Source organism: Anas acuta, chromosome 2 (genome assembly GCF_963932015.1).
Source record: "Anas acuta chromosome 2, bAnaAcu1.1, whole genome shotgun sequence".
In the NCBI taxonomy this organism is placed as follows: domain Eukaryota; kingdom Metazoa; phylum Chordata; class Aves; order Anseriformes; family Anatidae; genus Anas; species Anas acuta.
The window spans coordinates 14,067,552-14,078,369 of record NC_088980.1 but is presented as its reverse complement, the minus strand read 5'-3'; positions in this window follow the sequence as shown (position 1 = coordinate 14,078,369).

Below are 10,818 nucleotides of genomic sequence, written 5' to 3'. Positions count from 1 at the left end.
TCAAATTTTCAAGCCCAAATTGCTTATACAGTTGTGCAGAACCATGGTTGAATTTTTTGTAAAGTATACAAAATAGTTCTGTAGGGCATGTCTTTACAGGGGGGTTGTGGGATGGAGGTGGTAAGTTCTAGTTCATTCAGTCTTGAGAAATCCTGAAAGAACTCAGTCCACCAGATAGAAGATTTGAGTCTTGCTGTTGCAATATATTATGAATTCTCTTTTCCTGAGATTCAATATCTGAAACAGCCATCAGACCACTATTTGTGGTTAGAAAAAAAAAAGTATTTGGTGGGATTTACTTGTGATAATTTTAAAACAGTGAGGTGGACTAGTAGTAAATTGGGATGATGCTGTAGAGGGAGAGAACTAGATTGTGGAGGAAAAGGGAAGAAAGGAAGCTTTTGAGATTAGATAAGCAGTCATAATTTTCAGTACATACTTGATCCAAACCTCAGAAGACATTATGGTTTATATATCACTGGATTTTGACCTGTGCTGGAAATTCTTTTTAGCAGAACTACTGTAATACATTGGCAAAAACCATATACAGTTTCTTTGAAACCTTTTGCTTTTATGCCAATATAAGCAAGAGAAATGCTTTTACCATAAGCCTTTAGCTTTCCTATAACTGATATTTGTTTCACTCTAAACACACTTAAGCAGCAGGTTATATTTTTTCTTGCATCTTTTTCTAAAAAATAATAAATTAATTTTTAAGCAATTGGATGGGGGATGTCCTTCTAACGTGTGGTGGAATGTTCAAGTGGCCAATTATTTTCTTCACATCTTTAGTTCCCTCATATTCAACAGTCATAGTGTATCAATGGGCAACACTGATCATTAAAAAGTATTCAGTTAGACCCTTCAGCCCCCCAAATAGCTCCATAGGCAGAATCCTTCCTGAAAGAAGAGTCATTTAGAAAGCAACTAGCAAAGAATACATATTTTACTGAAAACATAGAGGCATTGAAAGTTTGAATTATAATCATAAATGAATGAGTATCAAAAACAGTGGTGGAATGAAGCCAAGAATTTATCAGTTTTTCAAAACATTTACAAGAGGTATTTTTGATTTTTCTTTAGTTACACATCCATAGATATTATGCAGGCTGCATATTGAACCATGACAGAAGGATCTTTGGTGTATGAGGTGGTGAGTTTTGTTTCTTCAACTTTTTCCTTTGCTGCTGTTTAATCTGGAATTGGTCCCTATTCCCATTCATTTTAATTGTCTGCTATGAGGTTTTATGTTGGTATACTTGGCATACTTCCATTTTATCCTTCCTTGCCATGCTGGAAATGGGCTTCAGATCAGACACTGCAAAGGATATGCATTTAGAATCATTCTTTTGAAAATGGGCCTATCCCCAGAAGCACACATCTGCTCCTTGATGCTGCTTCACAACTCGGAATGGTTGTCATAGGTGCAATCTTTCAGTGTCTAATAATAGCGGGTGAACCGATACAGTGAGAAGCTCTCTTTCTAGTTTCTTTTTCATTGATGTTTTCAGGCTATTTGTGAAGGCCAAAAGATTGAAAACTTTGATTCTGGAGCATGCAGAATCTTTGCCTGACTACCTCTAACCAACAGCACCAGCACTAGGATATTGTAGAAGAAAGAGGGCTTCCTGTCCCCATAAGTTTCTATTTGTGACCTTTGTGGACAATTGAAGTGTCTGTGTCTGCCTTCTTTATTTCTTGACTAGAATCATTTTTCTTCACAAATCACATACAAAATACCTGGAGACACACAGAGCCAGACATGCTGCCTGCCATGTGTTGCTCTTGCACAGGGTCAATGATGAGGTACTTCAATTCTTCAGTCACACTTTCTCTATTTTGGTTGGTCCCACTAACAACCATTAACAAAGAGAAATAACATGTTTTGTATGCTTTGTGACACAGGTCTGATGCTTTCCATGGTAGTTCTAAAGATGTGTGACTGTTTTAGCATGCTACATGTATATAATGCAGCTGGTGCTTTATTTATTTATTTATTTATTTATTTATTTATTTATTTATTTATTTATTTTTTACTCTGGGGGTTGTAACTACATAACATGACCTTTTCCATTTTGTGTTTTTAGCATCCTGATAGCAATTATATTTTATTAGGGTGGTTTAATTCTTAGGCCCCATATGATTCCTTGCTTTTACACAGACTTTCTCTCTTAAGTTGAACAAGTCTTTTAATTTCACTGTTCCTAATTTTACACCAAGGTAAATGGGGTTCAACTTCTTTAATTGTAGTTCATAAGGGTGCAGTGAGGTGAGGCTGAATGAATGGTTTACAACATTTTTTGTGTTAAAGTTACTGATTAATGCAAAAGGTCTTTCCAAATTTTCATGAAGAAGACTGATCTTCAGATTCCACATTATATGTTAGGAACAGAAAATACTCTAATGGAAAGGAAGAGGATTCGGGTGTGAAAATGCATGCAATGTATGATCTACTACACACCAGGTTCTTATATTTATTAAAAAAAAAATACTAACTTTCAAAAACAAGTCAATAAACTATTTTTCTACCACTTTTGTATGCCTCTTAAGCATGACCCGATTCTACTAATGTACATCCTTCTAAATCCCACTGCTCTTTCCTGTCTTGTGTGGGCCTCAAAGAGACAGGAAACATATCTGTAAAGTCTCTTTTTTTTTTCTGACATGTGACCACATAAAAGTGAAGCAGAATTTGGCTTGTTGTGAGATTTTTCCTTGTAATACTATATAGCATGTTTAAAGTAAACCAAAGTTTTCTGCCTGAGTAAATTTTGTTTTGCTGATGAAGTCTGTGGTGCTTAAAGTGGAAACCCTCTTTGGGAACTGAACAAAGCCACCAGGTATATTATCTGACTTGACAGTCTGGTGTTTGATTAATCAAACTGTTAATTTGATTTTAAATGACTGATGCTCTTTTAGTATGTCTGACTTAAGTGCCTGTTTATAATTACGGTACTGAATCAAAGGCTTTTTCCAACCATTGTACAGATTAGTTTGGAAAGATGCGTTTTGATTTTAGTAGTCGTAAAAAAATAGCATTGGTGTTTACTTTAAAGCACAAACGTGTTCAAAGAAACACATAGTTAAAGTGATAAAGCAATGCCCTCACACTTTTTATCTGAAAAAGGAATGCAAGGGTGCAATCTTTAATAAGTTATGTAAACAGCACACTTTATCTTCTAAAGAGATAACTAGTTTGGGGGCATTCATAACAGTTTGATTGGTGGGCACTTAGCTTTGTGTGTGAACATATATCATGCAAAACTTTTGTAAAGCTGCTGGAGGTAGAAGATTTAATCCTGCACGCAGCTGCTTGTGTGTTGTAAATTTGCTGTGAATTTTTAAATTCCCAGTGAACTTGGAAACTAAGTAATGGTATCCTGTAAGCATATAATAACCTTGTGTTCTGTGGTATATTTTCAAGTGGATTGTCATAAATGTTCAGGTGTTAAGATATCTGAATGTTTGAGTATCAGTGATGGTCACACAACATGGGTAAGGTCCTAATACTGTAAAGAGAATCAAGCACATGCTTCATTGCAGTCACCTGTGCAGTCCCATTTGGTCTGATAGTTACACAAACTCTTAAAACAAGTGCATATGAGATCTATAAATTTTCACAGGATTCACATATATGATTTCAAAGTGCATATGATTTCTATAACTGCAGGAGATTGTCTATATTGAAAAACAAAACAAAACAAAATACTAATTGCTAAACAAACTTTCTTATAAAATAGTTTAAGTCATTAAAAATCACTACTATGGTAAATTCAGTGTCTAGTAAATGTACAAAATATTGTAAAAGTATCAGTCTTGGTATAGCAAAGAAAAAATGTCTGAAGGCATTATTTTTGCCTATTTTAAGACTCTACATGTGTTAGATAATGTATTATCTTCCCTAGTTTTCCTCATGAGCTGCTTGAATATCTCAAGGGTGTATATTGAAATACTGTAACTGAATAACAGATAATCTGATCCCTTAACAATGACATTTTTTCAAAGTGTGTTTTTGGGCATTACAGTTAGGTAGGTATTTTTAAAAATATTCTAAACTTAAAGAAAAGTTTCCATGCCTCCATTTTTGGTTTCCTATCAGTTTTGGTTTCCTATACAGTTTTAAGAGGGTTGATTTTCACAGGAAGATATTCAGCACTTTCTGGAAACAAATTCCCACAAAGGTGATTTAGGCATCCTAACAGCCAAAATCATTAGTCATCCTTGAAAACCTTGGCAGAAGGAAACTGGATAATACAGTATCTATTTCTGTAGGGTTTTCTATTTCTATTTTTTTTTTCTCCCTCACATCATAATTTCATAATTATTTTCAGTCAGTACAGCCTTTCCAGACTACACAGACATGAATTTTGACCATAAAACCAAGCTAAAACACCTTCTCGATTCTTCCCTTTTGTTTTTCATATATTGTACAGAGCAGTAAGAAAGAGTGAGAAATCATTGTTTTTTTTTTTTTTTTTTTTTTTTCTTTTTCCCTAACGAGTCACCTCTGGGAGAGAAAAAAAAAGAAAATATTATTCTGGAGGAACAATCAAGGAAACCAATAGTCAAGGAAGAAGTGTGGAAATACAGTTGTCTCTCTTTCCCCACCTCCACCCAAATCCTAGAAGGCTGAAAATTCTCATTTAGCATTCCTAAATGACCCTTACATTGTTGGCCTGACATTGCTAGACCAGATATTTTTTACCTGCTTTATTGAAAAACTACTAGACTTACCTAAGTTCATGAAGCTTGGAATGGGGTTCTGCAAGGTATTTCTTTGCCTGTTTAGAAGTATATCCTGAGAAGAAGGTATATAGTATTTGCATCTGATTTTTTTTTTTCCTGTTCTATTTAATTTTGAAGATTTAATATTCATAAAATTGTAACTAACACTCATTTAAAAAAGTATGTGCAAGCTGTCCAGATTAGTTCTTGGAGCCTGGAATATGGATTTCCTTACAGATAGCAATGTCTACTCTCATTTCTAGCTGTGACCTCCCAAAGACACCTTCACAGAGAAGACATTTCTGTGGGAAAAAGGATGAATGTGAACCGGTGTATCCTGACTACAACATTATGAACAGGACATCTAAACTTCTTTGCTGACAATTCATGCTCTTCTCCTTCAGAACAACTTTGGCTTAAAGAATAATAATTGTTAACCATGGCAAGAAGACTGAAAGTGAAGGGAACAGATATTTATACATAACAAAGAATCTTGCTGCAAACCTCTCTTGTTTGGGTGTCCTGACTTCATTATATATAAATGTCTGTGAGGTGATTGTGTTACTATAGCTGTACTCAGCTCATTAGTTTTTTTTTTCTTTTGTGAAAGCAAACTGAATTTTATATATGTAATTATGAAATTGATCCTGTACTGTCTATGTATTGAAGTCAAAAGTTATTAATCTCAAATATTTACATCTTGAAATACACCAAGGCAGAGTACTTACAAGTGAAAAAGAACCCTTGAATGGATTTACTGGTATATGCGGAGAGGAGTTACTGGAATTTGCAGTATCTGAATGTCTTTGGATATCTCCACACAACATTTAATTGTGTGGTTAAGGGAGTGTCAGCTTCTGGGTGGGTTCCTAAGCACAGATTTATCCATTCACCAGTTTTGGCTGGGAGCTCATACTGGTTTTAGTACTATGCATTATTGGCTTGGATTTGCCATATCTTGAGTTTGCCAAAGCGCTGATATTGAGCTCTGGGTCGGTCAGAGCAAGGAAGCTCAGCTCAGCCGAAAAAATTATTTGCACTGGTATGGAAGGGCATGGAACAACTTTTTTTCTCCATGCCAAACAGATTATGGTAGCTCTGGGACAGTATAAATAGTACAGAAAAGGAGCCTAGGTAGCTAATATGACAAGGGACTTCAGGGGGGTTATTTTTAAGGCATTTGTTTGCACCAGTGGTCATTTTACTAAAGATGTTCGGTTGGAAGAAACTAATGCTGGGGCAACTCTGGCCAATTGGTCTCAAAAGTTTACATGAAACACTTTTTTCCTAGTCATACCTAGCCATCTGCCCTATACTGTATGGCTTCCTCAGAGCAGTGTGGTCTTACAGGACTGCAGTACTTACTCCATCTGTTTGTATTTAACTTTGCTTGCTGTGCAGACTAGATGTTTTTTGCTAATGCTCCTTTCATGTGACTATATTAAACTAGCTTGAGAAATCCTCTGTTAATTACTCAGGACAGAGTACTTTGTTGCCACCAATGTACTGGATAAAGTTTTTAGGGTTTTCTCCAGGGGGGTCAACTGAGGAGTGAGTGTTGAGGTATCTAAGGTAGTTTTAACTGAACTAATTTCAGTGTGGGAGCTAATCCGGTTTAGAGCTTTGTGGAGGTTAATGTTTTCATCCCCCAAATTAGGTTGTAGAGTTCTGTGCTCTGGAGCCAGACTGTTCTTGGTACTCAAACTAGGTGTTTTAAAGCTGCTTTGTATGTTTTCCAGATTGCATGTAGGTTAGACATACAACAGTGATCCTCACCTGTCCCCTATATGCATTTAAATCTTACCTGAAGAACCTGAAAATGTTGTACCACTACTTGCCTAACTTCTAGCAATCTGAGGCATCTCATGTTTCCCCATATAAAGCATAACTCTGAGGATACTGATCAGTGGATCCCTCCCTTGTATCCAAGTGTTAATTTCAGTTCATTTTTCAGATTTCCATGTTTCCTATGTGAAAAATCAGTTGTCAGGTCTCCAGCTCCTTAGCTTGAATACAGACAGTGCAAAAGTTTTGGAGCAATTATGTTCAGTTTATCAAGAACTTTCTGATGTTCACCTACTTTCTACCAGTAGGTCCTGATTTTTTGAGCAATTATCTCAGTAATATATATATATATTTAACGTATTTTAGCCTATGACTTATTCACAAGTTATTTTGTCTGGTTGCTTGCTGTTAATTACTTGATAACAAACATTATTTCATCTCCTTGACAAAATAACTGAATCCTCTGTTGATTAGAGGAATTAAATCAAAGACTATTCAAAATGGGTGTGCAGAAATATTCAGCATGTGTGGAAGTATTTTTGATAAATATTCACAGGACTTAGTCATGTTAACTTGCTTGCAACTGAAAGTATGTGAATGATTATAAAAGAGATGCAGTCCAGATAGAATGTACACATTTTAGTCAGTGAATAGCCACAGTACTGCTGTGGTATTGTCACATACCGTGCCAGAGGAAGGATGAGGTGCTGAATGTACTGGTATCCTGCAGAGAGAATTTAACCATTCTGTGATTTCATTGTACTGGGATTGCTTCATATCTCTGAGATACATTTGGCTCACAGTGGTGTTAAGAGAAACATTTAGGATGCAGACACCACGAAGCAAACTGTGTTCCTAATTGTTAGAAAGAAGAAGATATGTATTGAATAAGTGGTGAGTAGCTGGTTACTCTCTGTTTCAGTCCAAGATTCATCTAGATTAGCTTGAATGTTTTCATTGTCTACTACATAAATTGGGATTGGATCCTCAAAGATGGTTTAATGAATACCATCTACAACCTAATTTTTTTTTTTTTTATTATCTGATAGAAGATGGTAGGGAGAATATTCCACCTGGCACAGTTACGCTGAATGTGTTTTCCTGATAGATTTGTAGACTAATGCAAGGGCCTGTCCTTGCTGAGATGACAATATTTCACTCAGTATTTTTTTTTTTTTAGATAGCCCATTACTTCTTATTCTGCAGTGTTTTACAGTACAGGATGTGTTATAAAGATATATATACACATAGACACACAAACATATACAAACAGTTTAAGCTTAATTTAGGATGAGAATTTGGTTGTGGTCCCATAGAAGATGTGAGTTTCCAGAGCAATTACAATTGCTGAAGGGTAACCCTACCTAGAAAAGACTGATGTAATTAAAATCAGATTATTGCAAATACATTGATAGTACTTCTATTACAAACTCCAGAAACAGTTGGCATGCCTACATCTAATATTGCTTGTTAAAAACCCCTTCTTTTTGTTTCAATTCTCTCATGCTGTGCTTACAGCTCCTATTTGATGAGGAATTAAACATTCGCATTTGTCTTTTTCTTAAGCTCGTACTGGACAAAATGAAAGAAAAACAAAGATTGTCTGGAAATTCTGAGGTAATTTAATTTTATAAATCCTTTCAGGAGATCCGATGTTTACTAAGTGAACTACATGGGGTTAATTTACTGAAGTGTTCTGAAGGAATTAGCCAAATGAGAAAGGAAAAAACCAAAACAAAACAAAAAACAAAAATCCAAGAAACAGGTTACCTAGAGTTGCTGTTCCTTGCCAGAAACAAAAGTAAAACAAATCAGTGGCAGGATGAGTGGATCCGGTTAAATAATAATGTCTCTGCAGCAGGAAGTCTGTCTGTCAACTGAAAGGTGAGACAGCAACATAATGACAATGCCCTGTGGATCAACTCTAAGGGTAAAAAAAACAACAACAGCACAGCCCAATCCCCTCAATGAAAATATAAAATGACAGAATTCACACCAGCATTTTTTATTTTTTAAGCTCAGGTATCTGAGAACAATTTTCTTCTCAACGTTATTCACATGCAGATTCATTGTTGCTGGTGAAATGCCCCAGGGTAACCGAGAGCAGAATTTGGCCCTTTCTGTTTGCTCAGTGAAGCTAAGTGCTAGTTTCTCAGTGAAATACCTGCCTTAAAGCTCAACAGCTGTGATATGCAAGAGTAGCTCTGGCATTTCCTTTTTTTTTTTTTTTTTTTTTTTTTTCTTCCTCCTTCTCCTTCTCCTTCTCCTTCTCCTTCTCCTTCTCCTTCTCCTTCTCCTTCTCCTTCTCCTTCTCCTTCTCCTTCTCCTTCTCCTTCTCCTTCTCCTTCTCCTTCTCCTTCTCCTTCTCCTTCTCCTTCCAGGAACAGGAGGTGAGTCTTGCAGATGCTGAAGACTTGCAGACTTGCATAAAAATAAAGTGTGCAAGGCTAAGTGCCTGAGAACCTGGGGCACATGGATGCTTTTGCATCAGCAATTATAGATATAAAGCTTAACAGAATATACAAAATTATTAAAACATCCACAAAAGCTTTTCAGTCTCTGATGCTCTGTTATTTATATTTTAGTTCCAGAGGAGTGAAATGCTGCTAGGGCACGTGCAAATTCCATTGAATTTGGGAAGAGTTCTATGTGCTCATTGACTCTGAGAGAGGCTCTAATTATTTAATGCAGTTAAATATGGATTTAACAGCTGACAGAAGTTTGAAAACTTTCTCCTGTTCTGTGACTTTCACCATATTTTTCAAAATCACCATGCTCTTTTTTTTTTATGTATATGAAATCTTCTCACACTATCAAGAAATCAAAAATTGATAATTTTTGTGCTTAAAACATCTGCAGGAAACAACTGTGTTCGGTTGTTTTGAAATGATCAATTCTGTTCTCATTTCCATTTGGTAATTGCTGTGAAAGATTTACCTGCTGTAACGTGGAAACGCCTTTGTTTCTGTATATGGCTGCTAAGCAACAGGCCAGATATTTACTGTCAAACAAATAAAACAAAAGCCTCATCTGCCACTTGGAGGCCCAACTTCATTGTTACTGAACTGCTCAACTGGGTCATCATAGCTGAGAGTCAGGTTTGTGCCTTACAATGCTAAACTCACTTTTTCACTACACAGTAATTTAAGTACAGGAATCCATTTGCTCCTCACGTTATCTAGCAAATTTATAACTATATGGGAGTATTGTAATATCACATATATTATTTATTTTAAATTATTTTTTCCCCGTCAAAGGGGAAAAGGAAAACTTGCCTCATGAGACAATTTGGTTTTCAAAAGTAGAATTGCCTTCTTGGTTACCTTGGAACAATGAAGATTTTTTTTTTTTTTTTAGTAAGTTCCTGCTGCTATTAGAGCTGAGACCTTCCCTTTTATTACCTCCCTTGCTTTGTCCAAAACTGGAATCAGAATTGCTTTCTTGGAACCAGCCTGGGAATAAATAAATAAATAAATAAATAAATAAAAGAACAGAAAATCCAAGTCCCAGAAGGAGCATTCAGGCTACTGTCAAAGGGAAATAATTACCATAGAGGCAAGTAGATAATCAATAGTAATCAAGCTGGTGACTAAAATACAGGGATTTCCCTCAAGACTTGTACTATATTCATCTGCAGTGGGTCAGAGGCCAAAGCAGACTGATTGTGTCTGAGGTAAGCTTTTCAGAAGGATCCAGGTAACATGACAAATTTGCAGTTTATTAATAGCTGGAACTTGTCACCAAGGCTGTGGTTGCTAACTGCAGTCTGTATCACAACAACTGCAAGCAGGTACGTTGCTCTTCCTTGTTTCACTGCATCTGCATTGCTGTTCTAGTCAATTCAGGAAGCACAGATGACATCTGCCTGTCGCATATCCATATACATACAAGTCATATGGGGGCTAAATATGTGGAAAGCCATGAATCATTCTGAAAAGAGCTGAAAAGTTCATTGGGGAATAATTTCAATAATGTTTCTGAAACCTGTTGCTAAGGTAGACACGTAATACCCATAGCTCCCATGCACTGTATGCATAATTGTACAATAGAGATAGACAAATATTTACATGTAGGCTGAAGTGAATGAATTTTGGTCTCTCCACCAGGTGTGCACTAGAAATGATTGTGCCTGGCATTGCAAAAGAAATGTTCAAGGAAGCTGTGGCACCAAAATACAGAAGTGTTCCAGAGTTGTCTTTTGCAGTTGCAAGTTTCAGCATTGGAGAGGGAAGTACCAAGCAAGGCCTGAAGAATAATATGCTTTAAATTGACTGTATGGATTTTGAAGTAGTCAGTGCCCATATAAAG